The sequence below is a fragment of the Phodopus roborovskii genome, unplaced genomic scaffold (genome assembly GCF_943737965.1).
Source record: "Phodopus roborovskii unplaced genomic scaffold, PHOROB, whole genome shotgun sequence".
Classification (NCBI taxonomy): Eukaryota; Metazoa; Chordata; class Mammalia; order Rodentia; family Cricetidae; genus Phodopus; species Phodopus roborovskii.
In genome coordinates, this window is record NW_026126424.1 from 10,437,059 (window position 1) to 10,457,371 (window position 20,313).

Genomic DNA, 20,313 nt, shown 5'->3' on the forward strand with positions numbered 1-20,313 from the left:
ATACCATATCATCATATTTACTTATGTGTGTGCATGGGTGTGTGGATGCCAGAACATAGGCTGTGGTATTGTCTCACAGTCTCTGTCCACTTTGTTTTTTGAAACAAGGCCTCCCTTATGGACATAACAACCTGAATAGGCCTATCTCATTGGATCTTAGAAGTTAAGCAGGGTCATTCCTGAATAGTATTTGACTGGGACACAGGTTGTTTCTCCAATTGGCCTGGGGCTTGCCCATTAGGCTCATGGGCCCTGAGCTCCAACCATCTCTGCCTCCCCAGCTCTAAGACAAGCACACAACACTACAACTACAACTGACTTTTTTTTTCTTTAAGGTGAGTTATGGGGATCAAGCTCAGGTCCCCATACTTCTATGGCAGGCATTTTACCCACAGAGCCTGCACCTCAGCCTGAGATGTTGCTTCTTACAACACTTTCTGTGAACAGATTCCACGCAGAGCTATAAATGCTCTGAGAACTAGATTCCGATTACCTTATGCTTCTGTGATAACATTTATTGCTCCAATGATGGTCTCAGGGCAAGCTGTGAGAGTGACTCTCGCACTAACGTACACAAAGCTATAGTTAGATGGTGGCAGAGGTAGGCACTGGGCAAGGAAGTGTCTTCAGTCTGCTTCCCTAGGCCCAGGAAAGAAGGATCTGGGGACCTTCTGTGCCTGCATGACACACTGCTTATCAGGATAGGTTTCCATGACATGCCTCCCAGACAAGTGGAAGTATCGTTGACCTAGAAAGGGGCTGTCTGTAGGAGGCCTAGGTTGGTTACAATGAGCCAGCCCAAACCATCTGCATGTCTCAACAGCACCCAGACGCAGCAGGGCTAGCCAAGTCTAGCTCAGATCCTGCATCAGGGTCTAAACTTGGGCTCTGTTCATGTTGGAAGTTAATCTGCCTGGTCTTCAGGTGCCAGAGTTTGTGGTACTTATGAGCTGTTCATTAGCACTGGAGAAAGCCTGAGCCCTGGCAGGAGAACAGGACAGGACAGGGCAGGGCAGGGCAGGGCAGAGGAGGCCGCCTTTGCCCTGAAAGTGTGTGTGTCTGAATAGTTTGGTGCTTGGTCAGCCACCTCCTGTTTGTGGAGTTTGTGATGCCCTCACCACACCAGGACTGAGAGCTGCAAGGGGGAGTAGGGCTCGGCTGGCTGCAGCCTACCCCTGGGTTCTACTATGGTGATTGTGGCTCCCACTAAGCAGTTGGGAGGCCTGAGGGGGTCTTTTCAATTCCCTTGACTCTCGACTACTAGATGACAGTAGAGAGTGGGAGGAAGGTAGCTTTCTTCCTTCTTGACAGAGGTGGAGCAGTTTCCTGAGCAGGTGGTGGAGCCCATGGCCCTTTCTGGGATGAGAATCTGGGCTCAGAAATGCTGAGTGGCTCTGCTCAGCCCGGTCATCTTGTTTATCTTTAGACAAACATAGATCCTGGATATGAAAAGGGAACAGCAGCTCGCCAGAATGAAGTGGCCATTCCCAGAAGACCTTGTCTGAAAAGTGAGCGATCAGGATTGAACCCGAAGCCGGTCTCTGATCACAAGGACAGCATGAACATGCACCTACCCTGTTCCTATGAAATTTTCTTCTCCTTCATGTGGTGTGGGATTCTTTGATAAACTAGTTATGCTGCCCATCTGAGAGCTTTTAGAAAGGCCCCAGAGCCTTCTGAAAAGGAATTCATTCCAGAGAGGGCCAGGCATTGGACCAGGCCGGGAAAGAAGTGCATGTGTTGGAAGCAGGCAGGAATAACTTCTGCCGCATCGACTCTATCTCAGGCGGAGCCACCCATTGCCTGGGGCTCAGGAAAGAAAAGATCACAAACAAAACTTATATATATATGTATGTATATGTATAGTTTTTTGTCATGTATTACATAATACATAATAAAACTATACATTGTATGTAGTTTGGTTTTGTTATATATTGCATATATAAAAATACTTATATAGTTTGTTTTGTTAAAACATATAGTTTTGTTATACATATATATATATTATATATAAAACTATATATTATATGATGTTTGCTTTTGTTTTATATATATATTGTATACGTAAAAATAGATATAGTTTGTTTTGTTTTATATATGTATGTTATATATACATATATATCTCAAAACATTACTTTAAAATCCCAGCCTTGTCCCAAAGTTCACTGAGTGACTTTGGCTAATGACCTATTTATTTCTCTGCCACCATCACACAAAGCATCCATGGTTCTTACCTCACAGAGTTGCTACAAAGCCGAGATTAGAGTAGTCAGTGTGTTGATTCCTCTTGGAATAATGAAAGTGCTAGTCAAGTGAGTGACACCCTGTATTAGTTGTTTTTCCATTGTTGTGACAGAATACATGACAAGAGCTCCCAGCTGGCTCCCAGTTTAAAAACACAATCTATCAAGTTTGGGACACACCTTGCAGCTCAAGTGTGAGGCAGCTGGAAGCACAAAGAGGGGAATGTTCGAGTTCACCTTGCCTTATCCTCTTTACTGTCTGGAACCTCAACCCGTGGAATGGTGCTACCTACCTGTGAGATGGGTCTCCATACCTCAATTAACTCAACTTGAAAACTGCCTCACAGGTGTGCCCACAAGCTTGCCTCATGTGATTCTAGATCATGTCAAGTTGACAATTAGCATTAATTGGCCACCCACCGCATACCCCAAGTGTTGGTGAGACTCGGGGCATTCGGGCCCTTTGGGTGTGATGGGACCTTTCTGTAAAGAATGCTGGGAGAGGGGGTGTTCTGGTGCACGGCAGCAGCATCTAGCATGCTGCCTTCAGGGTCTTCCAAATTCACAGAGCTATCTGGGATGTAGATTACTGGTGCTGGGAGACGAGCTCTGGAAGGGGGAGTCCTTTGGGTAGGCATGAAGCTGGGTCAAGTGTATCAACCACTGGTTCAGTAAAGTTGAGAAGCTGAGTTCTCAGGAGCCCCCTCTCTCCTGTCCAACTGTACCCAGAACCAGAGCCAGTTTCCTAGCAACCAGGTGCTTAGGGAAAGAAGAGGACTCTTTCCCATGACTCCAGCATCGCAGGTAGTCTGGCTTCTTCCTATTCTACTTTATCCCATTTATCATCTGAGCCCATTTGTGCTCAAAATAGACAGGATGGTTTATTCGTTCTGGAGGCCAAGCAGAATCTATATCTAGTGAAGGTCAGGTCATAGGTGGCTCCTTCTAAAGTCAGGTGTTTAGCAACCTTAATTTCACCAGTAAACTTATTTCCCCTCTTCCATACCACCTGCCATATTCAGGGTTTCTGGGATTAAGGACACTGGCAACACTGGAGGGTCTTTACTCTCTCATATAGCTTCTATTACTGCATTCAATTCACTTTATAAAAATGCTTACGGGCCTCATATGATAACCAAGCAGAAGCCATGAGGTTATCACAGGGCTTTGTTCACATCTTGAAGACCAAACAAAGGCTATTCAACCCCACTTGGGGCCCCAAACAAGGTGGCTGCAGGTCACAGGACCTCACTCACCTCTAGAGGCAAAGAGACCCAAGCCCAGCCTCCTCCCAGCAGCTTCACCGCCCCTCCCCCACTACCCTCGTCAGGGTCACAAGCTCTGCTGACACCAAGGCCTCAGCTTCTGAACTGATAAGCATCTTCTCCTGCGGGTACCTGGATTTCAGAATCCCAGGTGGCTGTAGGGAGTTTCAGGTGTGGCAAGTTCTTACCCATTAGGAGACCAATGAAGTCCCTGTCACCTTGGCAAGGTACATCCTTCTCTTTGCTGGAAACCTGAGGGAAAAAATCTGTGTTTGCAAGAGTGTGACAGCCTCTGTTGGGAGGAGAGATGGAGCTCACCCCTCCCTGCAGAGAGGGGTGGACATGGAGGGCTTGCTGAGATTAGCACTCAACATTGTGTGCCCGGGATGAGAGATGCAAGCCAGCATTCTTGCAAGGTGTCTGTATCTTGGAAGACTGGTGTCTAGTCATCTGTTTGTGACTCAGGGTGTGTTAACAATCGTTGACTGGCCGCTACATATGTAAGTGGGATTGTGCTCACCCCACGCTACATCTAGCACACTGGACTTCATGTGTGTTCCTGGATGATGAACTAAGCTGAGCTGGGATGAAATGCAAGGCTTCCATGGGGCTGGGAGTTCTCACCTCAACCAGAGTGCTAATCCATTCTCAGGTTGGGTTGCCCGATGTGGGACAAGGGCAAGCATTTGGTCCAGCACAGTCCTTGGCCACTGGTGGTTTCCCTACAGTATTCTTTCTCCAAGCCCCACTACTGGGACAACTCAAGCCAGCAGCCCTGCCAGCAGCCCACCTACAGTCATAGAGACACTCAGATGTAGCTGTCCCTTTGCTCTGGCAGAGGACCCTGCCAGCTGTTCTGCATAAAAGCTCTCATTCTGTTTCTGTCCTTACACAATAAGGCTCAATGTTCTTTTGGACAGGACATGATGGCCTGTTAAGGCAGAACCCAAACACTTAAGAATTCCATGACCGTTTACTTTTTTGGAGAAGAAGTGCCATCCTCCCTCAGAAACACCACACACCATGACCAAGACCTCCCCCCACCCCTGCCAAATACTCATTCATTTAGGATGAGGTCACCTCCCCGTGAAGATGGACTCAAGGCCTTCCTTCTGAAGCACAGAAATGCACACATCCACTTTCAATGCATTTTCCATAGCAAGCCCTGCTGCCCTCGTAATAGAAAAGCAGCCACCTGTGTTTGCATTTAGATAGCAAGCCAGCAGACACACTTCCAGCGAAGAGGAGCAGTCTCTGGTGTTCAAGCATCCTGATGGCCTGTTACCCGACACAGCAGTATTTTCCCAGTATTTCAGGGAGAAGTGCATAGGGAAATGTATCGGTTAGTGTCTGTCAACTCGGCACATGTTAGCCTCATCCAGGACGACGGAACCTCAGCTGAGAAACTACCTCCATGAGATTGGCTTGTAAATAAATCTGAGGGGTATTCTATTGAGTTGATATGGGAGGGCCCAGTGTAAGGAGTAAGGTTTTCTCCCATCAGCCCAGCCCACTATGGCGGGGTCACTCTTGCCAGGGAGGTGGTCCTGGCTTGTATAAGAAAGATAGATGAACAAGCCGGATGGAGCAAGCCAGTGGACAGCGTTCCTCCAAGGCTGAGGTTCCCTCAGGGGTGGACTCTGGTCAGGATGTGTAAGCTGATAAAGCCTTTCCTCCCCCAAATTGCTTTTGATCAGAGTGTATATTCATATTGTACCAACTAGGGCATGATGGTTCCTACCCGAAAAGTGCCCTGGGCTATCAGAAGTCCTGGTGCTAAGGCCCAGCCCTTCCCTGTTGCTTACATGACTTCAAGCCTCCTGTTCTTGATTTCTCAGGGGAGACATGTATCCCTCTCCACCTGTCCACTTATCAGGATACTGTGAGAGCAGAGTGGGGTGAGGACAAGGGCAAGTGGGTTGAGGGCTGCACAAGACCAGACTCATCATCCCCTGACGCTGCTCAAGAGGCCAGCTGTGCATCCCCGACGTTTTAGTGATTCTGGTGATGGTAGCAAAGTGTGTTCCTGAGCCAAGGCTCAGATGCCCTTGGGCAGAGAGTTCAAGGGATGCCCTAGACAGACAGTAGGACACCAGCTGCATACCAGGTGGAGTGATGAGACAAGGCAGCAAGCCAGACTGGCCAAGGCTTCCTCTAGCTTCAGAAGAAATTGTGCACGTTGCCAGCCTGGGAATCACATAGGCAGTCGTAGCACAAGGCTCCCCGATTCTCAGCTAGTGTCACAGACTATGCTGGGGCTCCAGAGTGACAATGAGGGGAGGGATGGAGACACAGCTGCCACCTGGAGCATCCTGGGTTTGTTTTTTTTTTTTTTTTTTTCCTATAACAGGGGTAGCTGGGATTCTTGACTTTGCTGCTAAGAATATAAATAAGAACCTGTATAAAGCAAAGTTAGATTTCTTACTAAGACATTCGAACAGGAATTTGAGCACTGGGGCACACAGAGAGTGGGGGAGAGGCATTAAGTGAAGGTGAGAGTTTCTCTAGAGAGTCTGCTTAGGTGTCCATATAGCAGTGGTTCTCAACCTTCCCAATGCTGCATGCAACCCTTTAGTACAGTTCTTTGTGTTGTGATGACCCCCAGCCATAACATTATTTTCATTGCTACTTCACAACTATAATTTTGCAACTGTTATGAGTCGTAATGTAAATATCTGATATGGGGCCCATGTGAAAGGTTTGTTTGACCCTCAAGGGATCTCAACCCACAGGTTAAGAACTCCTGCTTTGTGGTATTTTGTGTGCAATTTTGGTGGCTTCTAGAGTGGCATCTTTAAAGCCTTACAAAGGAAGCCAGATGAAATCATAGGATGTTTTCTGGGCTGAAATGGACAGGATTACAGCTGATGAGGTCAAGTTCTAGATCACGAGATGTGGGAGGAGTTAAAATGTCTCCACTGTAAACTAAAGTTAATAGTCTTGTTTGTGAGATTTCTGGAAAGCATCTTGGAGACAATTAAGACCACACACAAGTTTACCAATGTCTGGGCTTTTAGGATGCTTCATTGGTATTAACAATCCTAGTAGAAAATCTCTCTATAAAATGAACATATTTCCTATGCCAGCAACTTTATAGCCAGTGCTGTTATTTTGTGGGGCTTGCTGACTGTGAGCTGTTGAGAGGCTCTGTCCAGTCTCTGGAGTAAATGAGGGGTTCATTTCCCTTCCCATTGTCCCTACACTTTCTCCATCTTCCTATCCTGCTTCACAGATTCGGGGCCCTCTCAGGCTGTAGGAACTGTGGTAGCCTTGCCATGCTGACCTGTCTCTCGCTAATCTTCCTTCTTCTCTTGAATGGAAAGCACGTACTTTCCCTGGGCTCTCTTACCTGGACTGAATATCATTGATGCCTATACAACCAACTTTCGCTCAGCTGTGTTTTAGTAGTGATATCATGTTCTAGAAGAGAAATCTCTTCTGCTCACACAGCTTCTGGTCACATTAGCATGACCTCACCCTTCCAGAAAATACATGACTTTCCTCAAGAACTTCCCCTTTGTAAAATCAACTATTAACTGACCATCAGTGTGAAGGTTTGCTTCTGTACTTTAAATTCCCTCCCGCTGTTGTGTAAGGCTATCCTTGTGCCAGAACCACACTTGGTTCTTGATCAGGTAGATTTTGCATTTAATTTTGAAACTAGGAAGTAACAATCTTCAAAAACATGTTCTTTTTGCTGATGAGTTTGGCTTTTCTAGGTTTCTTGAATTTCCACGTGATTCTTAAGATTAGCTTATCAATTTCCTCAAAATGAGTTAGCTTGGATTTCAATCAGGGTTTTGCTGTATGCACAGTTCAGTTTGAAGAGTGTGACCATCTTAACAATATTAACTTTTTAGTTTGTAAACATATGATATTTTTATGTTTAGACCTTCCATTTTCAATAATATTTTATCATTTCAGTGTGTACAAGTCTTACATTCCTTTGAGTATATTTATTTCTGAGCATTTTATAATTTTTAATATAATTGTAAATTATGTCTTTGTGTATGTGTATGTCCATATGAGTTTTGGTATGTTGTGTGTGATACCCTCAGAGGCCAGAGGATATCATGTTTCCTGGAACTGGAGTTAGAGGTTGGGTGTTGGGGAGTGATGTGCCTGGTTCACTCTGCCCTTAAGATAAGGCAGGTTTACACTCATATATGGATTTTAGAACTAGATCAAATGATCACCAGCCTATAATTCACATCACCAGAGGAACTAGGATACAAGTTGTATTCTAAGAGATTCATATAAAGTCCCTCACAGAACTGGGAAGGGACAAGTCCCCCAGACCTCAGGTAAAGTGGGGGAGAACAGCTAATGGAGAGAGAAGTAGGAGAAAATGAGAGGGAGGAGAGGAAGGCATGTGCGACCAGGAGGATTGAGCCTGGTTAGGAATGGAAAATAGGAAAGAGAGAGAGAGAAACAGAGACAGAGAGAGAGAACATAAAAGAGGGAGCCAATATTGGTTTGAAGATAAAGTTGAACACAAAGAAAGGTCGAGGGAACTACAAGACTGCTCCCAACTAACAATCTCAGCTTCCGTGGAAAGGCTATCATAAATGCCCTTCCCGGAGAGTGAGATCAACAACTAACTTCTCCATGGAGTCCTCAACTAATGCCTGTTGAAAACAGGAGCAAACACCCATACATAAACACTGAGTCGAACTAGAACCCAGAAGCAGATGGAGAGGACAAGACCATGCGGTAGAAGTACATAGAGACAGCTTACCTGAACAAGGAGGAGCTAAGGGCCACTAGACTGATAGCTGGGAAGCCAGCATGGGACTGACTCGGACCCCCCTGACTATGGGTCTCAGCCAGAAGGTCTGAGCAGTCTAAGAGACCTCAGACAGTGGAGCCAGGATGTATCCCTGGTGCACAAAAGGACTTTGCAAACATATCCCCCATGGAGGGATAACTGCCTTATTCTAGAGATAGGAGAGAAGCCCTAGTTCCTACTTCACAGGACCTGTCAGATCTACATGACCCCAACTGGATGGCATTCCCCTACATATGGTATTGTGGTGGGGGGTTGGGAGGGGAGGGTGTTTAGAGTGCATGGGAGAGGGTAGAGAGGGCAAAAGGGAGGGAAGGAGGGAGGACTGGAGGGGAGGGAGGGAGGGAGGGAGAGGGAACTGGGATCGACATGTAAAATAATAAATTAAAAAAAAAAAAAAAAAAAAAAAAAAAACGCTTTGACTCCAAAATTTAAGTTGAAGAACAAGTTACTGGGGAAAAGTATTTCTATTTTTGTTTCCACAGAAAATGAAAAGATGTGGATTCCTTCCAGACTAATGTGGTTTGATCACACCAGACCGCCTGAAACAGAGTACAAGCTGATCCTACATTCCAAACAGCTGGACAAAACAGCCCTACAGACTACAGCTAGGATATCTGAATCTTCTTCGAATCCCCCAAGACAGCGCCCCTTACCAGCAGGAAGTAGTTTGGAAAGAACGACGCCCAAATTCCCAAATATTGTGTATAAATGTTTGTTTTCATTTAATTGGACTTTGTTATATAAAATTAAATAAAAAAAATGGAAAAAAAAGATAAGGCAGGTTTATAGAAAGTCACAGACTTTTTAAATGCCTTGGGAAGTGTTAGAGCTCAGAACATAGACCTGGAGACAGTACACACAGATAATAAAGAGCTTGGCTGCCACTATATTGATTGCACATGAAACACATGGTTAAAAACAACCATAGGAACCCTCCCTGGCATAATGATTAAAATGTGTTTTCAGGTCGTCTTAGGCACTGGTTATGGCATTTAGAGTTTGAACAGACCGTAGACTCATCCAGCCTGCCCCTCTGAATTTACAGATAAAATAAGCAAGTCCAGAGAGGTTCAGTGACCTGCTGGGCTACAGAGGAGAAAGAGCGCAGGGTTGGGAAACACATTTCCCAGGTCCTCTTCATTCTGAGGCCTTGGAAGACTTCTTGGCTCCTGTCACCATCCACTCTCTTCCTGTTAAACGGGAAACAAATGACCCCTACCTTGTAGGGTGGTTGTAAAGAAATCAGTTCTTTAGTCTGCCAAAAGCCTTTCCCAGGCTCCAGGTGGCAGGCTATGTACTTGGTGCAGCAGATGGAGTGGAGAAAAATCAACCCATGAGCACAGGAAGGGTCAGTGTAGATGAAGATTGAGATGGGTGGACTGTTAGGCACAAGGCTTGGTGTCGCCTTCTTTTGGCACATTGTATCATTGAATTGTTTATTCTTTTTTAAAAATACTCTTATTATTGTATGTGGCTGGTGTTTTATCTGCAGGTATGCCTATACAACACTTGCATGCCTGGTACCTATAGATGTGGGAAGACATCATTGGATCTCTCCGAACTGTAGTTCCAGACAGTGTGGTAAGCTGCCATGTGGCTCCTGGGAATCAAGCCTGGGTCCTCTGGAAGAGCAGCCAATATTCCTAACCACTGAGCCATCTCTCTAGCCTGTCCTCTATTTTTATTTTTGAGATTATAATATCATTACAACATCTTTCTTTCTCCCTCCAAGCCCTCCCATATGCCCCTTCTTGCTCTTTTTCTAATTCATGGTCTCTTTTCCCAAGTGCTACATCCAGACCCTGATACCTTAGTCTGTTAGGAAGTGTTGGACAACACAAGTTTTCCGCTCATACCCCCAAGTTTTAGGAGGACTTGACACAGTTAAGGGAAGCAACTGGTTTAACAGAAGCAGGGGCTGGAGCCTCCCAGGAGGAAGTCTGGCCACCATAGAGCCTTTGCTTCTTCTGGGTCTTAGTCCCAGAGAAGTAGTAAACACACAAGCCGAGCCAGGATTTATGTCATCTTTAAAACCCAAAGACAATCTGTTGACAAAACACTTCTAGTCATAACCATATGTGAATGTCTTCTCCTACCCAACAAATCAGTTTAGCTAAGAAGACTATGTTTTAAAATAGAAATAAATGCCATTGATGTCAACATCACTCTAGAAGAAAAATACAAGCAATTCTGTGCATAGCATCACAAGTTTAAGCCTGCCAAAAGTGGACAGATAAGAATTGAGAGGGCATGATAATAACAGGGAGAAGGAGGTGACTTTGGGGTGAGGGCCAGGAGGAGGCCATGACCCTGTGCCTCTCTATGGGTGGGCAGGACCCCCATTCTCCAGATGTGGACCCAGCTGGGAAGGATAGAGAGCTGGACCCGGCCTGGGAACTTAGGGGCAGCTGATGACCATGAGCTGTGTGAGGCATTACACAGAGCCTACTGTGTCACTAACTTCCCTCCAACCCATAGACGCATCCCCCTCCTAAACCTTAGGAATGAGAGCACATTTAAAAAAAAAAAAAAAACAGCTGGTGATGGAATAATGCTCAAGAAGTGGAAATCTCAAGGACTGAAGTCCAGATCCCATAACTTCTCAGTGGCTGTAGGATCTGGATAGAGTACCCACAATGTCCAGCTGTTGATCAGTTGAAGAAAGGAAGGAACTGGATTGAGTCACTAAATATACCAGAGAAAGTCCCCTATCACTGTGCACAGAAGAGACTGTCAATCTCTGCTTCTCTCCTCAACCGGTGGCCCTCAATTCTAAGGGGGCTGGCCAATACAACCTGCCGTCTTTGATTATACAATTTTATACAGCACTTTTTGTTTCGGCCTTACAGGAGTCCATATCACTCACAGATCTGTCAATTACAGTGTTGATGAGGTGGAGAATCAATGATTCCATAAAGTCAGGAGAGAGCTTGTGTTGGCCGTGGTGAACTCGCTGACTTATGTGGCCCGCTTTCAATGCCACTGCCGTGACCTCCGTGGGATTCTTGCTAAGCTTGGTCAAAGATGGTTCAGGTGGACATTGAATAGCAGGGGAGGAAAAAATTCTGGAGAAAAAAAAGGAAAAGCCAACATTTTTTTTTTATGGGATAGAAACATGTGTTTCATGCCAGGACTAATTCCACCCCACAAGAAACACCAGAGCAAAGTTGCTAGGAAATTGGCAGCGGTTAGTCTAGGTGAGTTTGGACAGGAATGTGTCTTTCATGTACCAACAAGGATGAACTTTGAAGTGCATGACATTGACTCGGTCCAACTTTACTCCAGAAACATGGCAGTGAACTTAGCGGGGTGGGGGTGGGGGTCCTCCTCAGGTTGATCTAGACTGAATGATGACCTTGCGCTCGCTCGTCCAGTACTCCTCATTGCTTTCCCTTGTAGCTGCTGCTAGTCTTCTGACTAGAGCCTGGTGCTGGGTGCTTGAGACCAGAGTGATGACTGATCAGGGAGGAAGATGATGCATTTTTAGTGAGGAGCTTAGAAAGCCAGGTCACACCGAAGGAATTCGGCCTTTCAGAATTGTGAACCGGAATTCTCAGGAAGACATGACCCACAGCTTTTAAAGCTTCACACTTCAGTCAGGAATCCTCCTTCCCCACATTCCTGCCTGACAGACAACGTCCTCTATGTTTATCGATTCCCTTGCGCAGGGTCTCTCCCCTATCTGGTGTCTCCATGCCAGACATTGTCTGTTTTGTTCATAGTCTCAAACAGGCATGTTAAAACCTTTTGATGTTAGGACGTAAAGTTTTTTTTTTTTACAAAGTTCACACACAAGAGCAGCACAGTTAAGAACACACACACACACACACACACACACACACACACACACACACACACACACCATGTTTTGTTGTTTTAAAAGTAAGTTTATAATTTTGTGATGGGTCATATTCTTAGCTAGCCTGAGGCACTTTGGCCTGCAGGCTATGGGTTAGGGTTAGGCACTTTAGTAAAGGACAGAATTCATTCATATGTTCAAGGTTGTGTTCATCTAGATAAGAACAAAGTTGACTGAATGCCTGGAGTTATTCCCTGGGCTTGGGAGGAAAGCAGAGCTCAGCTCCTGAGGACCAGGGGAAGAGGACAAAGAAATGAGACTCCTACTTCATGTATCGTTTCACTGCTTATCAGGCACCTTCATGCTCATTGTGGGGACTTCAGACCTGCCTCTTGAAGTGTCTTCATCTTGAGTTTATCAGATGAAGAAATAGGGTTCACGGAAATTAATCCACCCCAATCCAGTAGGTGGTAAAGCCCAGACCTCTACAAAGTATTTGACTGGCACACCCAGCAGTTGGCCACACTCTACTTCACTCCAGTGCCTCATACACAGCCACCATGTTACTGTAGCTAGTTACCTTCCATATGGACACAACCATTTAACAGCCGAGATCTGATGGAAGTCCCTCTGGGATGAGAGTATCTTGTGAGTAGTTGCACGCTTCCTCCTCCTCTTCCTCCTCCTCCTCCTCTTCCTCCTCCTTCTTCTTCCCTCTCCCCCTCCTCCTCCTTCTCTTCAACTTCTTCTCCTCATTTTCTTCCTATTGGGATTCTTGACCCCAGGACATAGAACACGCACAAAGGAGAGAAATTCAAGTTTGTAATCAGATTTCCCCAAGTTCTGCGGTTTGGTGCCTCCCAGAATACCCTCAGGAGGATTCCCCCTGGATTAATGACTTCATTCCCAGGAAATTCCCCAGTTACACTAGAAGCATAAACCAAATCCACTTTTGAACAAGTTTAGGTTTAGACATTCTTACTAATATATTCCATTTCCTCAGACCCTAGAAACTTAGCCCCTTAACTCCTAAACTGTACCTGGAGATACACTGAAATTCTTGCTGAGCAGCTGAGAACCCCAAGTAACCCCTCCTAACATCAAGACCCAGCCTTGTGAGTTCTGAGATCTCTGAAGGAGGTTTATATTCCAGTTCTGAGACAGCGCCCCTCCATATGGGTTTTTTACAGGAAGAGTAAAGTTCTAGGCATTGCTCCTGGTCTGCCTGCCACTTAAGGGTGAGGGGGTGACTGGATTTCACTTAAAACACATATAAAGTGCTTAAATAATAACCACCACCACCACCACCCCCCACCACCCCACCCTACCCCCCACACCCCCCACCCCCGCTGCAAAAAAGGCTCCCTGGGGAGCTCAAGTTAGCTTTCAAACTGACCCTTCTGCTTTAGCCTTTCAAGTCCCAGGAGTAGAGCATAGTCTTCCACACCCAGCTCCAATCCTTACTCATAAGAGTTTATGTTTTAAAGTTTACTGCATGAAAACAATTTTGAGACAATTTCTAGCTCATTTCTCTTGCTTGTTTCTCTCTAGCAAAAGCCACGTCTATTCTAGAAAACGTGCCACTGATCACAACCTCTGGACCCAAGGCCCTGATGATAGGGATGACTGCTAGGTGATGGCAGGGCACATGGTTTTCAGTGTCACAGGCTTCCTCCAACTTAAAAAGCATAGGAAGGTCAGTCTCATGATTTTAGCATAAGACACTCAGAATTCTATGTTCTCAGATTTACCAGGATCTTAGAGAATTGGAAGTCTTGCTGTCCACTAGGTGCTTTGGATAAAAAGGGAGATTTCGTAGGGAGAAGGCAACATCCTTGACTTTCAGAAATGCACTAGTATTCTGGAAACAAAGCACATAAACACGAACAATTGGAGAACAGCAGACAAATGTCACATAGGGAATGTGTCAGAATAGTTGGAGAGGAGGTGACATGTCTGTGGGAGGGAGAAGGGGTCCAGAGTGCAGATGTTTTTCCTGACACTGTTCCTTGCTCCTTGCTGAGGAAGTCTGCTCTACTCAGAAAGGAGGACGTGCCATTCATTCTTTCTCATTTTCCATCCTAAAGAATGTTGTCACCAACATCCAGCAAGAACAGAATCTCAAAAAATAATCAGAAATTGAAAAGGAAAGATACCTACCTAACAAAGAAATAGAGGGAAATATGAGCTATGGATAATAAGAGAAATATAATATATAAAATACCAGGATTAAAAAAAGGTGAGAATCAATGGCATACTTCATACACACACACACACACACACACACACACACACACACACACATATTTATATATATACACACACACAAAATAGAAAAGGTGCTCAACTTCCGGTCACCAAAGAACTTACTGTTATGTGGTGTTCAGATCTCCCCTAAATTTACACATTGAAATCCTATTCCCCTGCTCTGGAAGTGATAGTATCAGGACCTAGACTTTTGGGAAGCTGGCCAGGTCGTGGGGTCAGACCCTGGAGCGACCTCTGTGCCCCTGTGAAAATGCAGGAAGATAACTATGAGTCAGAAAGTTGGCCCTCAGCAGACACCATGTTTGATGTTGGTCTCCCACTAGATCCATGAGACACACTTCTCTTGTTTATAAACTTCTGTTTTATTGCTATGACAGCTCAGAAAGACCAAGACAGAGCAACACATTAAAAATCCCGGTGTTCTGCCACCACCTACTCAGAGCGATAAGCAAACAGATAATACTAATAATGCTATGAAGCAACTGAAATTCTCCAACGATTTGATGGGAGTGTGATCACCAGTGGGACCTGGCAATCCTAAGTAGAAATGTGCATACATGAATATATGTGGAGAATGTATGTAGGAGCGCTATTTGAAAACCTTAACTAGAATCAGCTCAAATGTCTGTTAGCGGTAGAATGCACACAGGAACTGCAATATGTATATGAGGGAAACTTCCACAAAAGAATCCTATGTGATGTGAACCACCATGATTGCATATAAAATGTTTAGGGGAGAAAGCAAACACAAAACTATATACTCTATGATCTCATCTCTACAAAATTCAAAAACAGACAAGACTCATCAGACAAAAGTCAACATCGAGCCAGGGTAGGTGGCATGCCGTTCAGCCCCTGAACGTTCAGCCCCTGGCATTTGTGACTCTGTGGTAGGCAACACCAAGTTCAAAGCCAACCCTGGCTGCACAGTGAAACCTTGTCTCAAAGTTAAGAAATGAATAGTAGTTACCCATGTAGGGGATGGGAAATAGAAGTGGTCCCAAGAGGGCCTCTGGGAGTCTGTCTGTGTATGATTCGTGATCTGGGTACTCTACACACATGTAAGTCTGTTCTATTGGTGAAAATTCAGTTAGAATTTTCATACACCTTTGATCTGAGGATTTGGGGGGATGGATATTTTCATAAAATTATAAAAGATAAAAAGTAAATATATATGCAAGAGAATAAAGTTGTTTTTACTTCACATTGTATATGAATTTGACTTAAAATATGCTTCAACATGCATTGATTCCCTGTGGACAGGGTTTATCCAAGCGTCCCCTCAACCCTGATGTATCCTAGATTTTGTACTTTTGACTTGTTCTTGAGTCTTAACTCCAGATCCACTGAAACAGGAACTCTGTATAATTTTGGACTTGACATTTCCAACAAGACATATAAAAATAATGCTATTACAAGTTGATGCAAGCTTTTACCTATATCCATATTTTGCACATTCCAACTGCTTTACATAAACTCATTGAACTGGATGGGTTTGTGTGTCAACCTGACACAATCTAGAGTCATCAGAGGAAGGAGCCTCAGCTGAGGAAATGCCTCCATGAGACCCAGCTGTGAGGCATTTTCTCATTTAGTGATCAATGTGAGAGGGCTCAGCCCATGGTGGGTGGTTCCACCCCTGGGCTGATGGTCCTGGGTTCTATAAGAAGGTAGGTTGAACAAGCCATGAGAAGCAAGCCAGTAAGAAGCTCCCTTCCATGACCTCTGCATCAGCTCCTGCCTCCAGGATCCTGCCCTGCTTGAGTTCCTGTCCTGACTTCCTTCAGTGATGAACAGCAATGCTAAAGTATAAGCCAAATAAACCCCTTTCTCCCCAAATTGCTTTTTGGTCATGGTATTTCTTTACAGCCATAGGAACACTGACTAAGACACTAATCAATTCTTTGGTAATACTCTTTAACTAGTACTGCCCTTATTTCCATTATACAGATGAATAAACAGAGGTATTGGATGAAGCAGAAACTGTTGCAAGTCTACACAAACAGCAAATTTCCAGCCAAGAGTCACATGCAGGCATTCTAGCTTCCCACTGCAACATCTTAACGACTGTGTATTCCTCTTCTCCCCAACGATTCTTCTCATATTCAATCTAACTATTGCTGTTTTTATTTAAAATACCCCTTACACTTGCAAAAATGATATCTACATTTCTATCTTTGATGTGGAAATTTTAAAATAATTTTTTAAGAATAATGTACCAAGTCAGTTGTGAAATTGAAATTGGAAACTGGGACATTGAAAGCATACACCCTTTGGAAAGATGCCACACACTCCCCTCCCTGTCCTTTGGTTTATCAACCATGATGCAATCCACCCGGAGAAGAGGCTGCAGCCGAGGACGCCACCTGGCTGGACTCTGCCTCAAAGCCTGACCCACCCTTTCTCTAAGAAGCTTCTGTTTCCCTGGGACAAGGAGAGGGTTTTGTGGTGACACTGCTTCTCTTACAAAACTTGAGCTGGCGTGGTTGCAGGTGCCAGCTGGCTTCTCTTTGCCTGCCGATGGCCTCTTTCACACTGACTTTGTGTCTCGCATCTTCGGACTGACCATTCTCCATGCCCACGAGGGCCACAGGCAGTTCCATATCACATGGGCCCTTCCAAAGCGGATCTCTCTGCTAACAGAGGCACCCAGGCAGAGGTTAGTGCAGGTGGTGGGTTCTGGCCCCGCATCCGCCCCGGGAGTGGGCACATTGGTGAGTCACGTGGCCTTTGAGCCTCACATTCTTCACTGTAGCATAGAGATGGTGGTGTCTGGACGAGGCCTCTGCAGGTGGTTGAGCTGATGGATCGAGACAACGGGGAAACAACTTCCCAGGGCACTGGTGTTGCTGCCATCATCCTTAATCTCCCTTCTTCAAACTCTGGACTTCCTCATCCAAAATGGCCCCTGTCTCCTCACTCAACGGCCATTTAGTGACACCGTGACTTTCTTTAATGAGAGAACATACAGAATTGTGAAGAGACTAACTAACAGTTATTTCTTCTAATTGGCCCGTTCCATGAGGAGCACTAACAGCCATCCGGTTGCTTAAGGCCAAGCACAGGTGCCATCTTTGACATCTCTATCCTAGCCTCAGTCCACGGCCTATGAGTCTGAAGGACGCCAGAGCCCTCTCCTACTTGTGCCCTCCCATCGTCTGCCTTCCTGCTCAACTACCCTCTAGATCTGCCCCCTTCCTCCTCCAAGGCCCCTCTCCACTAGGCAGACAGTACAAATCACAGTACAAAATACAACATTCTCCTGCTGGGACAGCTACAGTGGCTTTCTGGTGCCCTTAAAGCAACAGCCAGCCTGCTTTCCATGCAGCCAAGGCTCAACATGGCCTTGCTGCTTCGCATTCTCCTCCCATCCTTCCCTTCCTAGCCCTTAGCCTCAATCATCCTAGTTCCTTCACTCTGAGGGCCAAGGGCTCCCATCTCCTCCCTTTGCAAGCTGCTGGCCCCAGCATGGAGGCGCTTCCTGCATAGCATCTCAGCTCCTTTCTTTCTTTCTTCCTTCCTTCCTTCCTTCCTTCCTTCCTTCCTTTCTTTCTTTCTTTTTTTATGGTATATATTGTTTTATTTTTAAGAGAGAAGAAAACTGTTTACAAACCAACAGCTCCAGAAATACAAGCAGACTTTTCTCCGCCATCCATGCCACCACAATCAAGAGTTTCTATGGATATGGAATTTCATTTTACACATTGATTCTCATCATTGATCCACAGTAGCTCTCAGTGCTAATGTAGTATGTTTTCCTTTATTTATCACTGGGTAGAGATTAAATGAAACTACCAAGTAATGAAAAGTAGATAGCATAAGAAGTGACAGAGGTACCAGAGGGCAACAATGACCAGCAAACTCAACGGTTAACAATAGGGCTGACATCATATCTGAGCCCCTGGAGATACTTTTGTTATCTATTTGCCTGTCTTTGTTTATCAAAGGAAGAGACTGTCGATGTTAGAATGACAAAGCTTGGGGTGGGCAAAACAGTTGAGTTAGAATTTATGGATATTTGGGAAACTCCTATATTGTTTCAGAGAAACCCCTAAAACCGTCAAGTGGGTTGAAGATTCCTCAATCAAAGACCTCGAGCATCTCAGCTCCCTTCATTGCTTTAGTTTCCGTTCTGGGAGCACAGCCTCCTTGGAGCTACCACTCCCCCACCAGCTTCTCTCCACTCTAGCTCCTTCACAGTGTCTGTGACTATCCCGAGTTGTCTTACCACGTTTATTTACACACCAAATACTTGCCATTTCCCCTCCAAGTTCCTCACGGGAAGGCGCTTTGTGTTGTCCTCACTGGCTTCTATTGCGGACACATAGCTGGCAGCTCAACTCTTCCTTTTGTGTCTGTGCCCATGCTTGTGCATTTCTGTGTGTGCAGGGACGTGTGTGTGTGTGTGTGTGTGTGTGTGAAGCTGTCTACCTTTTTTTTTTTCTTTAAGAGGGTCTCTCAATAGGACCTGCCAATTTGTCTTGGCAGTGTAGCTGGCAATCACCAAGGATCAGCCCATTTCTGCCTTCCCGGTGCTGGGCTTATAAATACATACCACCACGCCTGGCTTTTTGTGTGGGTTCTGGGGATTGAACTCAGGTATTCATGCAGTGTGGCAGGCTACCCACTGAGCCACCCACAGCCCCAACCCAACATTTCTTAAACAGTCAACTCTATATGGTGACTACTATACTCTTGCCACTGTATATAACTTGTTCTGAAAAGAGTTTAAGGTTTATCCAGTTGAATATGAGATAGATCTACAAATACCAGCCTAGAAAATTAATTAAGACAAACAAAGCTTGCTTCGCAGCTGTCCAGGTCCCCAAGTGTGCCCACGCTTAATCATCCCTACAGTGCAGTCTCGAGAATCCATCCGCTTGTCTATCTACTCTGCTTCCGCCCAGAACCAAAGTTCTCTCTCCACTGAGGGCCTGGCCAGTCAGACCCTCTCACTTAGCCTGTCCAGATCCCCGGTCTGCACTCTCTGAGCTGTGAGAGCAGGACACTCTAGTCTGCCAGGCTAGATTTCCGTCTGAAATCTTTTCACCCTCCCAGCTTCCACATGTCCCATCGTGTCTGTCAACAGACTCTTACAGACTGGGAACCTTTCCACCCCACCCCTGCTACAAGCTGACTTGAAAGGGGAAGCCTCTGGGTTCTACCCCGCTTATATTCCACTTTGGGCTCCTGCGTTTACTAAAAAGTGATCTTTTCTTTGGTTTGTTTTGAGATAGGATACATGTAGCAGGCTGCCTCTAACTTACCCCGGAGCTGAGCATGACCTTGAACTTTTGATCCTTGCCCTCTGCCTCCTGAGTGCTGGGATTACAGGTGCGCACCCACACCTGGCTTATGTGGCACTGGGGATTAACCAAGGTCTCGGTGCGGTCCAAGTAAGCACTCTGACTGCACTGGACCCTGGAGCAAGAGCGATCTTTCCAAGTTAAGTCCCTCTGCTCAAAACCTTCTACCGTCTCTCCTCTTCTACAGCAGACAGCTACAAGGACGTCACCGGCGCCACGTGCAGCCATGTCTCACTTCATTTGTTGTTTTGTTTTTCAAAACAGGGTTTCTCTGTGCAGCCTTAGCGGTCCTGGAACTCACTGTAGACCGGGCTGTCCTTGAACTCAGATATCCCCTGCCTCTGCCCTCTGGTGCTGGGATTAAAGGCATGTGACACCACCGCCTGGCTCCCATGGCTCACTTTAATATATCTCTGACCCTGTTTTCCACAGCAGTCTCCTGCTGTTACTTCAACATGCTGGGCACACTCCTGCCTCAGGACTCTGATCTCCCTACAATGTTACGTTTTGTTGTTTTGTTTTGCCTGCCAGGACCCACATAGTGCAGCTGTTCCTACTTTTTTAGGGTTTGCTCAAATGGTACTTTTTCTGTGAGTCATCCCTAGCCCTCCTGCAACACTCCTTCACACTCCATTCTCTCCAG